The sequence below is a fragment of the Dendrobates tinctorius genome, unplaced genomic scaffold (genome assembly GCF_039654945.1).
Source record: "Dendrobates tinctorius isolate UK_male_01 unplaced genomic scaffold, ASM3965494v1 ptg000224l, whole genome shotgun sequence".
NCBI classification, from domain to species: Eukaryota; Metazoa; Chordata; class Amphibia; order Anura; family Dendrobatidae; genus Dendrobates; species Dendrobates tinctorius.
Window position 1 is genome coordinate 6918977 of NW_027361891.1, and position 18524 is coordinate 6937500.

Below are 18524 nucleotides of genomic sequence, written 5' to 3' on the forward strand. Positions count from 1 at the left end.
TCTACCTCCTCTATAGCCTCCACCTGCGCTCACAACCTCTGCTTTCATGAGACACGCATTCCAGCATTGCATAGCGAACCCCCACCACCTCCGTACTGCGCACCCAGGGCTCCCGACAATCAGGCAGTCTTAAAAGTGATATGCCTTGGAGATCGCAGTCAAACAGCTGAAGCGTTGTGGACAGCTCTCCAGGCTGAATTTGATCAATGGCTGTCTCCGCTGAACCTGCATCCACGGAAGGCCGTGTCTGATAACGGTGCAAACCTGGTGACGGCCCTACAGCAAGGCAAACTCACACACGTACCTTGCATGGCTCACTTCCTCAACCTGGTAGTACAGCATTTTCTCAGTCACTATCCTGAACTGGGTGAGCTGCTCCACAAAGCACGTAAGCTGTATGGTCATTTCCACCATTTGCACCCTTCTGCTCATCGAATTGCATAGATACAGAGGTCTTTGTCCATGCCAGCTAACAGGTTGATATGCGAAGTGCCGACACGATGGAATTCCACTCTGCACATATTGCAGTGACTGTGGCAGCTGCAACAAGACCTGATGCAGTATGTCGTATAGCTTGGGCCAATGCAGTACAGAAGTGGCGCGCACATCACATTACAGAGTGGGCACAGATTAAGGACCTCTGCACCCTTCTGCATAGTTTTGAAATGGCTACTAAGATGGTCAGCGCTGATGTGGCCATCATCAGCATCACTATTCCGGTCATTTGTATGTTGGAGCAGACTTTGAATAGCCTGCGGAAGGAGATGGTTGTCCCAGAAGAAGAGAAGGAAGCAGAGGAGGCTGCTGAAGGGATAACTTTGCTTCTAAGTTCAAGCCTGTCATCACACAGGTGGGTGCCAAGGGAGGGTGGATTACTGCGATCGATGGGGGCTGTTGATAACAGACAAACTGTTATCGAAGGTGAAAGATCCGAGGAGCAAATGGAGGAGGAAGAGGTGATGGGCGAGCAACTGTCAGATGAAGAAGATAATCCTCCCCTATCTGTTGTTCATGGTTGTCGGGATGGGATGGAGGAAACAAGCCTCATTGTTACCCAGCCACCATCACAGTGGAGCGCCCCGCGCAGTGCCGTGGGGTACTCGGTACCGGGCCCGTTGACTTCAATGGGGGATGGTGTCACGGCAGTGGTGACCCGGTCCGTGGCCCTGGGGCGACCAGTAATTAAATGGGGGGGATAGTTGTGTGATGTTGAAGTGTGGTAAAAATGAAGATAAAGTTTATAGATGAATACGTGACGCCACCTGTGGTATTCTGGTCAGAGGTGACCAACACTGCGGTGTGGTTCCCCTGAGACTGTTGGTGTGTTGCAGCTGAGGTGAAAATAGCTCTCCACAGGTAGAGCAATAGTCCCAGGGCAAAGATGTTTGATTAATAGTTAAGATGGCGGTGAACGTTGGGGTGCAGAGAAATGATAGAAGGACACAGAGAGGTGCAGTTTCTTTACCTTTTACTGGCAATTGGTTGCAATCCGGAGTACCACATACAGGTGATGGATTGAGTCTGGCTCGCCTGGAAGCATTCAGGGGATCCACCCTGCCAGGTGGGGGTTTGGGACCTTCCTTCTGCGCTTTGTGTGCGGGTCTCTGCTGTTTGTAACTATGCTGCAATCCTCTTTTGTGTGATGATTTCTCTAACCTGTATGGCTGACAGCGTGAGCCTATTCCACGAGTACCATCCTTATCTGCTGCCGTGCCCTCAGATGTTCAATGTCGCACAGGAACTTACAGTCCCCTGTACTTTCAGATTCGGCAATCAGGACTTACAGCTCCTGACCACCAAGGACTCTGGCGTCCTTTTTCTCTATTAGCGCTTCACTCTGGGGGTGGCTATACTCAGTTTTTAGCTTCCCCAGAGCCTCTCTGTCTCTGCTCGTGTCCTTTCCCTCTTCACAGATCAGCTTCCCCTCACCAACTGACTGGATCTTCCAGAAAGATCTTTTTACCTCAGGTTTTAACTGTCTTTTCATTTGCTCACAGCTGCTCTCGTTTCCATGACCACTCCCTCAGCTGACTTCTAGCTGACTCACGAACCCCATCTGCTGGCCAGAATTTAAAAGGCAGCTCCCTTTTCTGACCTGCAGCAGGAATTATTATTATTATTATTATTATTATTTATTGTTATAGCGCCATTTATTCCATGGCGCTTTACATGTGAGGGGGGTATACATAAAAACAAGTACAATAATCTTAAACAATACAAGTCATAACTGGTACAGGAGGAGAGAGGACCCTGCCCGCGAGGGCTCACAATCTTCAAGGGATGGGTGATAATACAGTAGGCGAGGGTAGGAATTGTGATTTAATCTATCTTACCTGGCATGGGGCCCCCCTTCTGCCTCCAAGCATGACTTTACCCATTAGAGGATTAGAGGGAGGTTATGTCACTGTGACAACCGGACTCTGGGGTGTGTGTCACATTAGCATGTGCTTGGACCTCATGGTAGAGCCCGACATATGAGTGCCTTCTTGCTGCACTATTTGCAACATGATCCCCGTATGGCTAAGATTAGGAATAATGCTGACTACTTGGTTGCCACTTTATTTGATCCACGTTATAAAACCAAATTTTGCCAGATGATTCCCGCCTTAGAAAGGGACCCGAAAATGCTGGAGTATTGAAACACGCTTTTATGCAACCTTAAGAGAGCTTTTCTCCAAGACAGCAGTGAAGCACACAGATTGCATCGCAGCTCTACACTTCCAACCTACTGCCCCTCAATTTGTCAATGCCAAAACATTAGCAGTAGCAGTGGTGGAAGTAGAAGAAGCAATTTATGTGTGTCCTTTGACACTTTTTATAGACCAACTCATGCACCAGCACAACAGAGTCCAAGACTTACACGTGGTGAACGAATGGGGAGCATGGTGCAGGATTATCTAGAACTAAATATCAGAACCATCAGGGAGAGTTTGGACCCTTTCACATTTTGGTCTTCCAAAATGGAGGAGTGGCCTGAGCTCACCTCACATGCCTTGGAGGTTTTATCGTGCCCGGCAGCCAGTTTTCTCTCAGAACGTGTCTTCAGCACTGCTGGTGGTGTCCTGACAGATAAGCGCATCCGGCTGTCCCCTGAAAGTGTAGACCGCCTAACTTTAATTAAGATGAACAAGTCATGGATCTCTAAGGACTTTAGCACCCCAAACACAGAGTGTACAGGCTAGGTGATATTGCATTTTTTAAGTGTGATGCATTGATATCACATAACTGCACTCTGTGATATCTTTAGTGTCACTTCTGTTGCTGCTGCAGCTGGTAACACAAATTTGTGAAAATGCGAACAGTCATGGTTGGTCTACTTCTGCTGGATTAGCAGTAGTGGAAGATGTGTTGATCCCAATTATACTATTTCTCTTCTCGAGACAGTTATTCTACTTCGGTGGTGTCAGGCCCACATTTTTTAAAATGTGAACACTCCTTGTTGGGTGTCCATCTGCTGGATTAGGTGTAGAGAAAGACTTGTCGGTCCCTAGTATACTATTTCTGCTGTGGTGAAATTGATGCCACTTTGGTGGTGTCTGCCAATAATTTTTGGAAATGTGAACACTCATGGTTACGTGTACATCTGCTGGATTGAGTGTAGAGAAAGACCTGCCGGTCCCTATTATACTATTTCTACTGTGGTGAAATTGATGCAACTTCTGTGGTGTAAGGCCCTCATTTCTTTAAATGTGAACACTCCTTGTAGGGGGGTCCATCTGCTGGACTGGGTGTAGTGAAAGACCTGTTGGTCCTGAATCTACTATTTCTACTGTGGTGAATTGATGCCACTTTAGTGGTGTCTGACAATATTTTTTGGAAATGTGAACATTCATGGCTGAGTGTCCATCTGCTGGATTGGGTGTAGAGAAAGACCTCTTGGTCTCTGTTAGACTATTTCTACTGTGGTGAAATTGATGCCACTTCTGTGGTGTAAGGCCCTCATTTCTTTACATGTGAACACTCCTTGTAGGGTGTCCATCTGCTGGGTTGGGTGTAGAGAACGAACTGTCGTTCCCTATTAGACTATTTCTACTGTTGTGAAATTGATGCCACTATGATGGTGTCTGCTATTAATTTTTGGAAATGTGAACACTCATGGTTGGGTGTCCATCTGTGGGTGAATTGAGGCCACTTTCCTGGTGTCTGTCCCTCATTTGATGTGTTTTGGCAACATTTGGGGCCATTCTAAGGTGTTGTGCATGCGTTTGTTTTTGCCTCCCATTGAGGTCAGATGTTTTTTGCAGTTGACGATGAGGTTTGCGCACATGTCAGGATGAATTTTGGTCCACTCCTCTTTGCAGATTATCTCTAAATCATTAAGATTTTAAGGCTGTCACATGGCAACTCGGAGCTTCAACTCCCTCCATAAGTTTCTATGGGATTAAGGTCTGGAGACTGGATAGGCCACTCCATGACCTTAATGTGCTTCTTTTTGAGCCACTTCTTTGTTGCCTTGGCTGTATGTTTTGGGTCATTGTCTTGCTGTAAGACCCAGCCATGACCCATTTTTAATGTCCTGACGGAGTGAAGGGGTTGTAACTCAGGATTTTACGGTACATGGCTCCATCCATTCTTCCATTGATGTGTTGAAGTAGTCCTGTGCCCTAAGCAGAGAAACACCCCCAAAACATAATGTTTCCACCTCCATGCTTGACAGTGGGACTGTTGTTATGAATGGGTCACCGAGGACGATAGCAGGCCCAGGCTAAGCCACAGAAAACCAGAGAGGTTGGTAACTAAGCGGATGCAGACCCCTGATCCTGTCCACACAACTAGCAGTTGCCGTGGAGCGTACCTACGATGATCCTAGACGCCTCGGCACAGCAGGAGAGATAACTAAGCCTAAAGCAAGAAAGGGGAAATCTAAACTGCCCCGGAGCAGACCCCAAAGGAATAGATAGCCCCCAAACATATATTGTCAGTGAGACAAGATGAAAACACAAACGCAGGCAGAAAAATAGACTGAGCAAACGATGGGGCCCACACTGACTAGACAGGACAGGAAAGGAAAGACACTGTCTGCAATCACGCAAAAAACCCTGCAAAAAGTCCAACACGTCTGATGCTCAAAAACACTGAAGTCGCTCGACTTCACCCCCCACTATATCAGCACTCTGGTATATTCTGAAAGCAAAGCAAAAAGAGACCAATATAAAAGGGGACAAAACAAACTGGCACATGCAGAAACATATGGGCGGTGATTCAGCACAGCCCCAGCCATAGCTAGCTGACCTGCACAAAGCTGAGATAAACAAAGCCAGATCAAATGCAAACAGAATCGCAAATGAACCACTTAGCTGAACATGCAGGTAAAGAGCAGGAGACATCAGACCTCAGGTGGCACAGGAAGAAAATCACCAGCAGGGATAGAGGGAGTCAGCTGTCTTAAATCCCAATCAGAAACCCCAGATCTCCAATCGTCTTCCTCATTATCAGGTGGCAAGCCTCTGTCAATCAGATCAGCTCCACTACCTCCAGTAACCACCAGAGGGAGCCCAGAAATAGAACTCTCAATCTGACCAGCTCCACTATCTTCAGTAATCACCAGAGGGAAACCAGAGAGAGAATTCACAACAGACTGTGTTCTTTTGGTCATAGGCAGCAGCATTTCTCTTCCTCCAAACACAGCGAGTTGAGTTAATCACAAAGAGCGCAATTTTGTTTTTTGTCTCATCTGACCATAGCACCTTCATTCACAGAATCATCCAGGTGTTCATTGGCAAACTTCAGACGGGCCTGCACATGTGCCTTCATGAGCAGGGGGATCTTGTGGTCACTGCAGGATTTTTAAACCTTTACGGTGTAATGTGTTACTGGTGCTTTACTTGGTGACTGCAGTCCGAGCTACCTTGAGTTCATTAACAAGTTCCCCCATGTAGTTTTAGGCTGATCTCTCACCTTCCTCATGATCAAGGATATCCCACAAGGTGAGATTTTGCATTGTGCCCCAGATCGATGTCAATTGACAGTCATTTTGAATTTTTTCCATTTTCTTACTATTGCACCAACAGTTCTTCTCACCCAGCATCTTACTTATGGTTTTGTAGCTTATTCCAGCTTTGTGCAGGTCTATGATCTTGTACCTGTAGTGTCGGTGGTGGGGTGCCGAGCTGGGGGGGTGGTCCTACTTTTATACCGCGCAGAGATGACAACAGAGACATGATGGAGGCAGATTCTGGGTGCAACAGGTCCAAGTTTATTTCTTCACTTGCCGTCCGACTGACGGCACACCTCGCGGCCCTCCGTTTCCAGAGCCGCTTCTCACACCGTACACTGGAGACGTGTCTGCACAGACCGTCCCCTCCTTTACTGTCGACGCTCCTGACAGTTCCGTCACTGTGGCCGCCTTAGGCCCATTAACCAACAGCGCTTCTACTGCTCAGTCGTCGTGTCACATACGGTGTCTTACACCCAGTACCTCGTCTCAACTGCGGTCCTTTCCTGTCAGGACCACCCCCCTGACGTCCTCTCTCCTCAGTCCCCCTGGTCTGGATTCTCCTCAGAGTGCACAGACTGTCGTAGTCCTCCTGTCACTTGAGCTCCCCCTGGGGACTGGAACTTTCTGGAACCCTACCTCAGCATTTATAACTCCCCCGGTTCCTTGAAACTGTCACTCTAACTGTCACCACGCCCCCCATGACCAACGGTTTCTAAAGCCCTAAGCTGCTGTAAAGTCCTTTGCTCACACTCCACCCTGCCATCTAATGGTCATCCCAAGGTACTGCACGTCCACTACTCTTTCCTAGATGTTTCCCCACTGTAATCACTGACTCCTACCTACACTGTGCAAACCTATCTTTCTTCACTCTGACTAGTCCGTCCGTCCGGTCACCTTCCCTACACTCCCCCTTCCTTTGTCCATTGTCGTCCTCGACAATCGTCATCCCTGCCTTCGTCGTTCTGAATCTACACCTACATTCTGTTGTCGGACCAGAAGTTGAGCCAAACCCACTATCTGCGGGGGCCGAACTATACTGGGAGCACTATGCTCTGAGCAGCCTACTGCTACTCACCAGCGCGCACGCCACATGACAACGTCTTTCAAATTGGGCAAGGTACACCCGTATTCTCTCTACGGCGTGTATCTTTCCCCTACTCTCCCCTACTGTTACCTTTCACTATCCGGTACGCCATGATCGAGGCCACTCACCTACCAGATCATTGCCGGCGCCCGCCTTTCCTTCTTCAGGGGTGTCCATGGTGTTGGGGACCTGACCTAGGACGGCTGTCTTTCTCACGTCTTCCAACTCATTTTAATTCTTTCAATTACATGTCATGGTCGGCGTCCCGGTCTCCCAGACCTCCTCAACTCTTAGATCCCTACCGGATCTCACACTTTCCTTTGGTCCTGCAGACCTTCCCTTACCCGGACCTGTTGCATTTACTTTGGCATATTATACATTAAACAACTTTATAATAGCACAAGTACCCATTTTTATATTATTTTTTTTTCATTTTCTTTTGCTTTAAAACTCAACGTTCAACAATAAACATCGCCAGTACTCCTTTTCCCTAACCCTTCCTTGGACATGAACACTCCCTCTTGTCTTCGTATCCCCGTTCTGTCAAGTTTCCAAATCAGTAAAATAACATCCTGTAAGAGGAACATTCTAAAAAAAAAACAGCTTAGGCTGGTTTCACATTAGCGCATTTTCAGCGCGCGCACGGCCGGGGGTAGCTCCGCCCCCGATCCGGCTCTCTGCCCGGCGTGCCCGCCCCTTCCTTGTAGCGCCGCCTCCTAGCGGACAGCGGCGCCTGCGATCGGCGCACCCTATCTTTAGCATAGGGTGCGCCGATCGTGCGCAGGCCGTGCGCTAGTTGCGCTTTGACCTGCGCTGCGCACTTTTGACGGTGCGCCGTGCACGCCAAAATCAAACTTTTGGATCTTTCCACCGCCAGCACGGGATCTTTCCACCGCCATGCCAGCCTCCCCTTTTGAATGAAGCAGGCTCCATACCTCCTGCTCTCGAACCTTCTTTTGTTTTACCACCTCCGCAACCCAAACGGAGGGTACCGCGCCAGTCCCAGAGTCCGGTGGGCGGGACCTTGCCGAGAAGGGGCGCGGGGCAGAGGCGGTCGATGATATCTGTGGCCCAGCAGCCGCTGGGGCCGGGTAGCGGATGGGAGCAGCCGTGATTCCGGAGGGCTGGTCCACAGGGCCCGTTAAACAGACCCTAGCCGGTTCCAATACTGGCATTACCGCAGCCGCAGGGTAGGCCGCATCCACAACTTCCAGCAAAGCCGGAGTAACGGCCGGTTCGGGTGATGAGGCTGACACCGGCGCCTTCTGTAAATAAGCAAAGTCCTTTGCTCACACTCCACCCTGCCATCTAATGGTCATCCCAAGGTACTGCACGTCCACTACACTTTCCTAGTTGTTTCCCCACTGTAATCACTGACTCCTACCTACACTGTGCAAACCTATCTTTCTTCACTCTGACTAGTCCGTCCGTCCGGTCACCTTCCCTACATACCTGACATCCTTATAAAGCTCTTTGGTCTTGCCCATGTTGTAAAGGTTAGAGTCTGACTGATTAATTGAGTCTGTGGACAGGACCGTTTTATAAAGGTGACTATGTAAGACAGTTGTCTTTAATGCAGATAATGAGTTGATTAGGAGCGTCTAACTGGTCTGTAGGTGCCAGAACTCTTAATGGTTGGTAGGGGATCAAATACTTATTTCTCACTGCAAAGTGCAAATAAATTTATATAATTTATATAATTTATACAAAATGATTTTCTGGGTTTTATTTTTGATTTTCTCTCAATGTTAAAAATAACCTACCCTTAAAATTGTAGACTGTTCATGTCTTTGTTAGTGGGCAAACATACAAAATGAGCAAGGGATCAAATACTTATATCCCCCACTGTATATGTACAGTATTTAGTAACACAGGAAACAAAAAACATTATGAAATAGTAAAAACTTGATTTAAAGAACACGTCATTGAGCTAGGTGCTTGCTAAAAATACAAGCTAAGGGCAGATGCATAAAACCAATTTTTTCATCCGAGTGTGATCCCACTCGGACCAATGTTAGCCTATGGTGTTGTGCATCTGTTTGATTTTTTTTTCCTCGGATAGAGTCTGCACGAAGTAAAAACATCGCTGCATGTATGAGTTTCGGATCACACTCGGCCATGCAAATCAATGAGTCCATGGAAACCATTGGACTGCATTCGGATGACATCTGAATGCAGTTCAATTTTCACACACTGACAGAATGGAGATGGAGAAATATTTTCCTCCATCTTTTCCTCATCCAAGAGAATAGGAGTGCACTATGACTGTACTCCGATCAAACTCTGATCAGAGTGTGATTTGCATAATCGACACGATTTTCTCAGATGAGAGAATCTACGACTAACTGCTCCTGCCCTAAAACTTTCTTATAAGTATAACAAGTCGAAGAAGCATTTTAGCCTGCTAGCAATAAGAATTCCAGTAAATTCGGATTTGGGCTGAATTCCAACATTTAAAACATTTTCTTTGGCTGTCTTTCCTAATAGCAGAATCATCAAGAAATATGTTTTCCAATATGATGCTTATCAGTTACCTACATAAATGTTTTCAAGGAACTTTGGTTTCACTGAATAAATATGTTTAAAAAAACAACAAGAAGGCCGTTGAGCATATTTTACTGCACACAATGCGAATCCCATTTTCTTTTCATTAGCAGGGATTTGACTAAATCATATCAGATTAAGCAAATAAAATAATTAAGCTAAATGGAATGTATCATGATTTAATTTTGAATTTTTTTTTTATATTTACAGTGTTTTGTTACACAATTATGAGGGCAGTCGCAATGTCAAAATTTTGCAACAGCAATTAAAGACATTTGCTTTATATTTGGCCCATGGACATATGAAAACAATGTTAAGAAAGAGTGTTGTGGGCATGTTCTATGACTTACTCAGGTTCACTGTGTGTGGAGGAGGTAGATTTAACCTGGTACCTGCTTATTCAGAGGGCTCATTGGCCCGTATGAAAACATCAAAATTAGACGTCTTTTCAATATAAATACTAGCACGGAAAGCCAAAACAAAAAAAAAAAATCAAAATTGTAAAAATGGGATTTAAAGAAATTTCAAGCTACAGATGGTAACCTGAGTTCAAATATGCATATAACTTTTATATTACTGGCCTATGACCAATTAGAGTTTGAATAAACTTCACTAATCCTACACTCCAGGGTTCATTGGACATTATGAAAACTGTTACATGTTGTTTTTCAATCTTTCAATATTTATAGTGACAGACCTAATTAAAAATGATGTACAATAGAGCATTAAAGAGGTTTCTCAATAACAGTCCTAGAACAGAATAATTATGGGAACGTTACTTATTTACAGGATAATCTGGCCCAAAATAAGATACAACAACATAAAAAGAAAGCTGCAGCACAAAGAAATATATATTTCAATATGATTTATTTTAAAGTATCATTTATTTCAAGGTTCTGTACATCTAAACAAGGTTCGGTGTGCTATATCCCCATAATAGATCCACAGGATATGCCATTTTCAGATGTTTTCTAAAATCCCATACAAGTACTGTACAAGGAGAAATTGGTGAATGTGCCGTCACCCGAAGATAGGACTTGTAAATAGCAATAATTTCTTTCAGAATCTATAAATGTCTGAGATGAGAATATACCTGTAGATACCATACATATCATAAGAAAAAAACAAGATTAATAAACATGAACTAAATGAGTGACAAACTAGAACAGACGAGTTAGGACCCTTTCTGTGAAACACTACAATCTGCAAGAAAAGGAAGTTCATAATAAGGGTAGGTGCTGTTCACTTTGTATTGTAGTGACAGCAGGGTAATTAAATTTGTAGGTTGGTATACTTTTCTAAAGCTATGTTTTTTCAGGATGTTTTAAAATGATTTCATAGTTGGGGAAAATCTGATTGTATCGAAAAGGAAGTTCCAGGGAATGGGTGATGAACAGGAGAAGTTGTGGAGATTGAAAACCAAAAAAGGAAGTCTGGTGAAGTTTGAAAATCATTTGTGGGCAAATTATATATTGGGAGATGAGTTCACAGATGCACAGGCAGCCTCATAAGGGATTGATCATGTTTTGAACAGAATTACCTTCGCAATGGCTAGGGGGTAGAGGAAGAGGAGAGATAAAGAGAAAATTAGATTGCCATGGCAGCAGAGTTGATGGTGAATTTGAGTCTTACATGAAAAACCCAGAAATGCTTGCACTAACATTTTTGTTAATTCATGTTTGAAAAAGGAGTGTATTTGAGTATTTGAGAACTTTTATTGCCGTTAGTACTGGCAGAGGCAGGGAGGGCTATTATTTTTTGCTGTAAAAAAAAAACGGGTGTAATGAAAAGTTATCCCAATAGCCCTGGAAACTGAGAAAATAATGAAGCCATTAACTATGGTATAAGTTGAAGGAAAACTCCCAGAAGGGTAACTATGGGACAAAGTTACCAAGGGGACATAGACAGGGACAAAAACCAGATCAGGCCAGGGTCAAAGCACGAGATAGCACGACTGTACCAAAGGATTAGACAGAACGGATAGTCAGGACGTAGCCAAGGGGTCATACACAGAGAGGGAAGCGCAGTAGAAGAGAAGCAGGCAGAGGGTAGTCAGGACGAAGCCAAGGGGTCATACACAGAGAGGGCAGCACAGTACAAAAGGGGCAGGCAAAACTCGTAACAGGGACACATCCAAATCAGAACCAGACAGACGTAACATAGCACAGGCACAAAGCACTGGCACAGGCACAACAGGGTCAAACACACTCAGCGAAGGGTCAGAGTGTAAGCGACAGGGAATGGCCTCACAATGAGGCTATAAGAAGCCTCCCAGAATCCCACTGCCTGTGTTGCCCACAGCAACCAATCACTAAGCATCTTTCTGTTAGCGTTTTGCTAGGCAAGGTGGGCTTCCAGGAGTGGACCCTCTGGACCGTGGCACCGAGGGGCCCCGGGCGAGCAACCTGGTGGGACCGACCCCTATACAGGGACCATTAGGAGCAGGCCCAGGGGTTTGAATGCCATGGCGGCCGGTACCAAGAGGGGTGGCTCGGAATGGACTGGAGCGTGACAGAGGACCTGGTACCATGAGCACAGGGAAGGCATAGGCTTCGGGTGGAGACTGGAGTAGGACAGTAGGTGACAAAGACACTGACAGGCAGGACCGGAGTAGGAATGCAGGAATCAGGCACGGGTGGACAGGACCAGAGTAGGACTGCAGGAATCAGGCACAGGTAGACAGGACCAGAGTAGGACTGCAGGAATCAGGCACGGGTAGACAGGACCGGAGTAGGACTGCAGGAGCAAGACACGGGCAGGCAGGACAGAGCAGGAACACACAGGACCGGAGTAGGACTGCAGGGAACAAGACACGGGCAGGCAGGACAGAGCAGGAACACACAGGACCGGAGTAGGACTGCAATAGAAGCACAGGAAGGTATGAGAAGCGGCACAGTGCACAGTGCAGGGGCACAGAGGCCTAGCGTGCAGATAGCACAGCAACGATCAGGTGCCTCCATTATGGGAGGGCGGCCTGAAATACCCGAGGGCCGGCCCCCATTGGTCTGGTGGTGCTACCGGGTCAGGGCACCGCCGGAGCATAAGAAGAGACAGGGAGAGCCGGCTGCGGCCTATGGCGCATGCGCAAGGCCTGCAGTGACGTCACAGGCCACGGACAAGGTCTGGGGAGGATGCCGCCGCTGACGGAGGGAGGAGAGAGGCTGCGGCGCTGGATGATAAGTATGAGGGTGCACAACGGGGGCCGTGACGGGGCCGTGACACTTTCATTTCACTAGAGCTGTTTAAAAGATAAAAGCTGAGCTGTGATTGGTTGCTATGAGCAACAGTTTTCCCGCTTCACAACACCTCAGCAGACACTGACCAAGAGGGAGAAATCTAGCATCCCCGGGAACATAAGCAGTCAATGTCTACCCCCTAGAAAGGAGCAGAGAGAACATGGCAGAAATGAATCACCCCCTCCTCTATTACTGCCAGGTTCTATTGTTACTGGTGTATAAAATCGCATCATCAGCGGCCCCACACAGAGCCGCACACAGAGCTGCACACAGAGCCACACTGCCAGTTTACATAACAACACATCTCCAGGAACTGCCTGCTCAGCGCTACCTGGCTCGGGTCTATGGGATGGAGTATGTGTGATGGGTATATGGGCACTAGACTATGAGATAGAGGATGTATGATGGGTACAAGGGCACTGGACTATGGGATGGAGGATATGTATGATGGGTATATGGGCACGGGACTATGAGATGGAGGATATGTATGATGTGAATATGGGCATGGGACTATGGGATGGAGGATATGTATGATGGGAATATGGGCACGGAACTATGGGTTGGAGGATATGTATGATGGGTATATGGGCATTGGACTATGGGATGAAGGATATGTATGATGGGTATATGAGCACTGGACTATGGGATGAAGTATAATCGTTAAAATTTGTTATAACTAACCACAGTTAGTTACTATGCCTGGGCAACGCTGGGCTCTTCAGCTAGTTCAAAATAAAACAATAAAAAATACACATATTTGGTATCGTCGCTTTCAGAATTGCCCGATCTATCAAGATATAAAATAATTAATCCGATTGGTAAACTACGTAGTGAAAAAAAAAAGTAAAAACGCCAGAATTACAGTTGTTTGGTCGCCGCAACATTGAATTAAAATGCAATAACGGGAGATCAATTGTATCCACACCAAAATGGTATCATTAAAAACGTCAGATCGGCATGCAAAAAATAAGCCCTCACCCGGCCCCAGATCACGAAAAATCGAGACGCTATGGGTCTCGGAAAATGATGCTTTCTTTTAAAAAACTTTGGATTTTTTTTTCACCACTTAAATAAAAAAGATATAAATAAAACATATAATTTTATTGTTTATCCAAAAATTGATAAAATTCTGATTTATAGTAGATTAATCAAAAAGTTGGATACATAAGGGAATCAGCGACACTTAGTTTCCACACAACAGGTAAGGGAGGGTAAAAAGTTGGCAGTATAGAAACAATTGCATATATCAATAAATTGGCCTTGTGTGATGCACAAAAAGATATAATCAAAAATTATTACCCACCAAAAGTAAGGAAGGAGAAAGTGCAAAGATTACATATATATATGAGAAAACACAGGTATCTCTCAATAATCATATAAAGTGCAGTAGTACATAATTGCAGATATATAGAAAAAAAAATCAAATTTCTCTCAGTGGTCATTTAAAGTGCACTAGTGCCTGATTAAGTGATCCAAAATAAGGACCTACAGAATAAACTAAGAGGAAAAATTTGTGGCCTGATATCAGATATAACTGCTACCATAATAAGACCATTACCCTGAAGAGAATAAAGTGATCCAGAAATCAGATCTACAATGAGAGCCTCTGATAAAGGGGCCTTAATCCGATACCAGGTGTGCCTACCGCCAATAGTAATTTGGCCAAAGAGATGGATATATACAATGAAAGTAATAATCATGAGATAAAGCCAGAAACCAACCTTTCTGTGATGTGGAGAACGGGACCCCAACGCGCGTTTCGCTACTTAGCTTCTTTCATGCCCCCCCGAAGAAGCTAAGTAGCGAAATGCATGTTGGGGTCCCGTTTTCCACATCACAGAAAGGTTGGTTTCTGGCTTTATCTCATGATACTCATGCACTTTAAATGACCACTGATAGAAATTTGATTTTTTTCTATATATCTGCAATTATGTACTACTGCACTTTATATGATTATTGAGAGATACCTGTGTTTTCTCATATATATGTAATTTTTGCACTTTCTCCTTCCTTACTTTTGGTGGATAATCATTTTTGATTATTTATATTTTTTTGTGCATCACACAAGGCCAATTTATTGATATATGCAATTGTTTCTATACTGCCAACTTTTTACCCTCCCTTACCTGTGCGTGGAAACTAAGTGTAGCTGATTCCCTTATGTATCCAACTTTTGATTAATCTACTATAAATCTGAATTTTATCAATTTTTGGATAAACAATAAAATTATATGTTTTATTTATTGCTCCTGGCTCCACTTTTCTTTTGGGTATATGTATTGTCATGGTGGATGAGCTTTGATATTATTAGCCTTTTTTTTGGTTTCTTAAATAAAAAAGAACCTATATGTTTTTGGTATCTACGAACTCGTAATGACCTGGAGAATTATAATGGCAGGTCAGTTTTAGCATTTTGTGAACAGGGTAATAAAAAAAACAAAATTGCACCTTTTTTGCAATTTCACCGCACTTGGGATTTTTTTCCTTTTTTCCAGTACAGGCTATGGTAAAACTAAAGGTGTTATTCAAAAGTACAACTCATTCTGAAAAAACAAGCCTTCAGGCTATATTTACGGAAAAATATAAAAGTTATGGTTCTGGGAAACAGGGGAGCAAAAAACAGAACTGCAAAAACGAAAACGGCGTGAAGGGGTTAAATAATATGTTCCTGTGCTGAGATAATCTTATAAATGTGCCCCTCCTGTGTACTGTGTAATTACTGTGTAATGGCTGTTTCTGACCCTGCACGAACATGTTCTGTTAATCTCTGAGCACATCTCCTGGGCAGAGGAGGAAGCAAAAGAGAGTATACAGACAGGACAGCATGGGATCACATCACAGCTGATTCCTTCTTTGAGGTAAAACATTGTTTCATAGAATCATAGAATGGTATAGTTGGAAGGGACCTCCTGGGTCATCTGGTCCAACCCCCTGCTCAAAGCAGGATTCACTAAATCATCCCAGACAGATGTCTGTCCAGCCTCTGTTTGAAGACTTCCATGGAAGAAGAACTCACCACCTCTCGTGGCAGCCTATTCCCCTCATTGATCACCCTAACTGTCAAACAGTTTCATCCCATTGCTTCTAGTCTTTCCTTGTGCAACTGAGAATAAAGATGATCCTTCTACAATGTGACAGCCCTTGAGATATTTGTAGACAGCTATTAAGTCTCCTCTCAGTCTTCTTTTTTGCAAGCTAAACATTCCCAAATCTTGTAACCGTTCCTCATAGGACATGGTTTGCAGACCGGTTACCATTCTGGTTACTCTTCTCTGAACCTGCTCCAGTTTGTTGATGTATTTTTTAAAATGCAGTGCCCAAAACTGGACACAGTATTCCAGATGAGGTCTGACCAAAGAGGAGTAGAGGGCAATAATGACTTCACGTGATCTAGACTGTATGCTGTTAATACATCCCAGAATTGCATTTGTGTTTTTTGCTGCTGCATCACACTGTTGACTCACGTTCAGTTTATGATCTATTAGTATACCCAAGTCTTTTTCACATGTGCTGTTGATTAGCCCTATTCCTCCCATTCTGTATATGTGTTTTCATTTTTATTGCCCAGATGTAGTACTTTGCATTTTTCCCTGTTAAAAATCATTCTGTTAGTTGCTACCCATTGCTCTCTCTTCTCTAATATTAGCTATCCCTCCTAGCTTTGTGTCATCAGCAAATTTAATCAGTGTACCCTCAATTCCTTCATCTAAATCATTGAATAAAGATGTTGAACAACACAGGGCCCAGGACAGAACCCTGTGGTACCCCACTTGAGACATTCTTCCAACTGGATATGCAGCCGTTTATGACTACTCTTTGGGTCCGATCACTAAGCCAGTTGTGAATCCACCTAACAGTTGCCTTGTCCATTCCATACTTAGTCATTTTTTCTATAAGGATAGTGTGACATAATTTGTCAAATTATTTGCTGAAATCAAGATATACTATATCTACAGCATTTCCCTGATCCACCCAGTGATTCTGTCATAGAAGGAAATTAAGTTAATCTGTCATGATTTATTAGTTACAAACCCATGCTGACTCTGGTTAAACACTTCATTCTTATCCAGGTACTTACATGCATGTTGTTTAATAATTTGTTCAAAGATCTTTCCTGGTATAGAAGTCAGATTTGAAGGCCTATAGTTCCCTGGGTCCATCTTTTTCCCCTTTTTGAAGATAGGAACTACATTTGCTCTTCTCCAGTCTTCTGGGACTTCTGTTCTCCAAGAATTTTCAAAGATTATGGAGAGTGGTTCAAAAATTTCTGCCATCTCCTCCAGTACTTTTGTGTAATTCATCTGAACCTGAAGACTTGAATTAATTTGTGTTAGCTAAGTGTTTCCTCACTATCTTTCTGTTTATAGCTATCCTGGATTCTTCTATTCCTTTAACCCCTTTCTGACTTTGGACGCAATAGTATGTCCAAGGTCAGATCCCCTGCTTTGATGAGGGCTCCGGCGGTGAGGCCACATCAAAGTTGGGACATGTCAGCTGTTTTCAACAGCTGACATGTGCCCGCAATAGGTGCAGGGGGAATCGCAATTCACCCATGAATATTAAATAGTTAAATCCCGCTGACAGCCGGATTTAACCAGTTCTTCCGGCCGCCGTCACGTGATCGGGGGTCAGCCATGCATTGCAATCACAACCTGAGGTTTCCTAGAGACCTCCATGGTTGTTGATGAGGCATTGCTATGAGCGCCCCATTCAAAATAAAACAATAAAAAAATAAATCGCACATGCACATATTAGGTATCGCCCCGTACATAATTGCCCAATCTAGCAATAAAAAAAAGCATTAACCTGATCGCTAAATGGCATAGCGAGAAAAAAATCGAAACGCCAGAATTACGTTTTTTTGGTCGCTGCGACGTTGCATTAAAATGCAATAACGGGCGATCAAAAGATCATATCTGCACATAAATGGCATCCTTAAAAACATCAGTTCGACGCACAAAAATAAGCCTTCACCCAACCCCAGATCATGAAAAATGGAGATGCTACGGGTATCGGAAAATGGCGCAAAGTTGTTTTTTTTTTTTAGCAAACTTTGGAATATTTTTTCACCACTTAGATAAAAACAAACCTAGACATGTTTGGCATCTATGAACTTGTAATGACCTGAAGAATCATAATGGCAGGTCAGTTTTACCATTTAGTGAACCTACCAAAAAAGCCAAACAAAAAACAAGTGTGGGATTGCACTTTTTTTTGCAATTTCACCACACTTGGAATTTTTTTCCGGTTTTTGAGTACACAATATGGTAAAACCAATGATGTTGTTCAAAAGTAAAACTCTTTCTGCAAAAAATAAGCCCTGGCCATATTGACGGAAAAATAAAAAAGTTATGGCTCTGGGAAGAAGGGGAGCAAAAAACGAAAACGTAAAACCGAAAAAAGCTCCGGTCATTAAGGAGTTAAAAAGACAGTGAAGATCAGTTGATGTTACATCTCCTTTCTGAGAGAAAACAGATGCAAAATAGGAATTTAAAAGTTCGGCCTTCTCAACATCCTTTCTTACCATTTCATCATTTTCATCCTGTAAAAATCCTATAGCATCTTTGACTTTTCTTTCACTTTTGACATATCCCCAAAATACTTTTTTATTGCTTTTGACGTCTCTTGCAAGCCTTAATTCATTGTCAGCTTTAGATAATCTGATTAACGCCCTGCAGGTTCTGCAGACGGCATTATAGTCTTCTTTAGATATGCCTCCCTC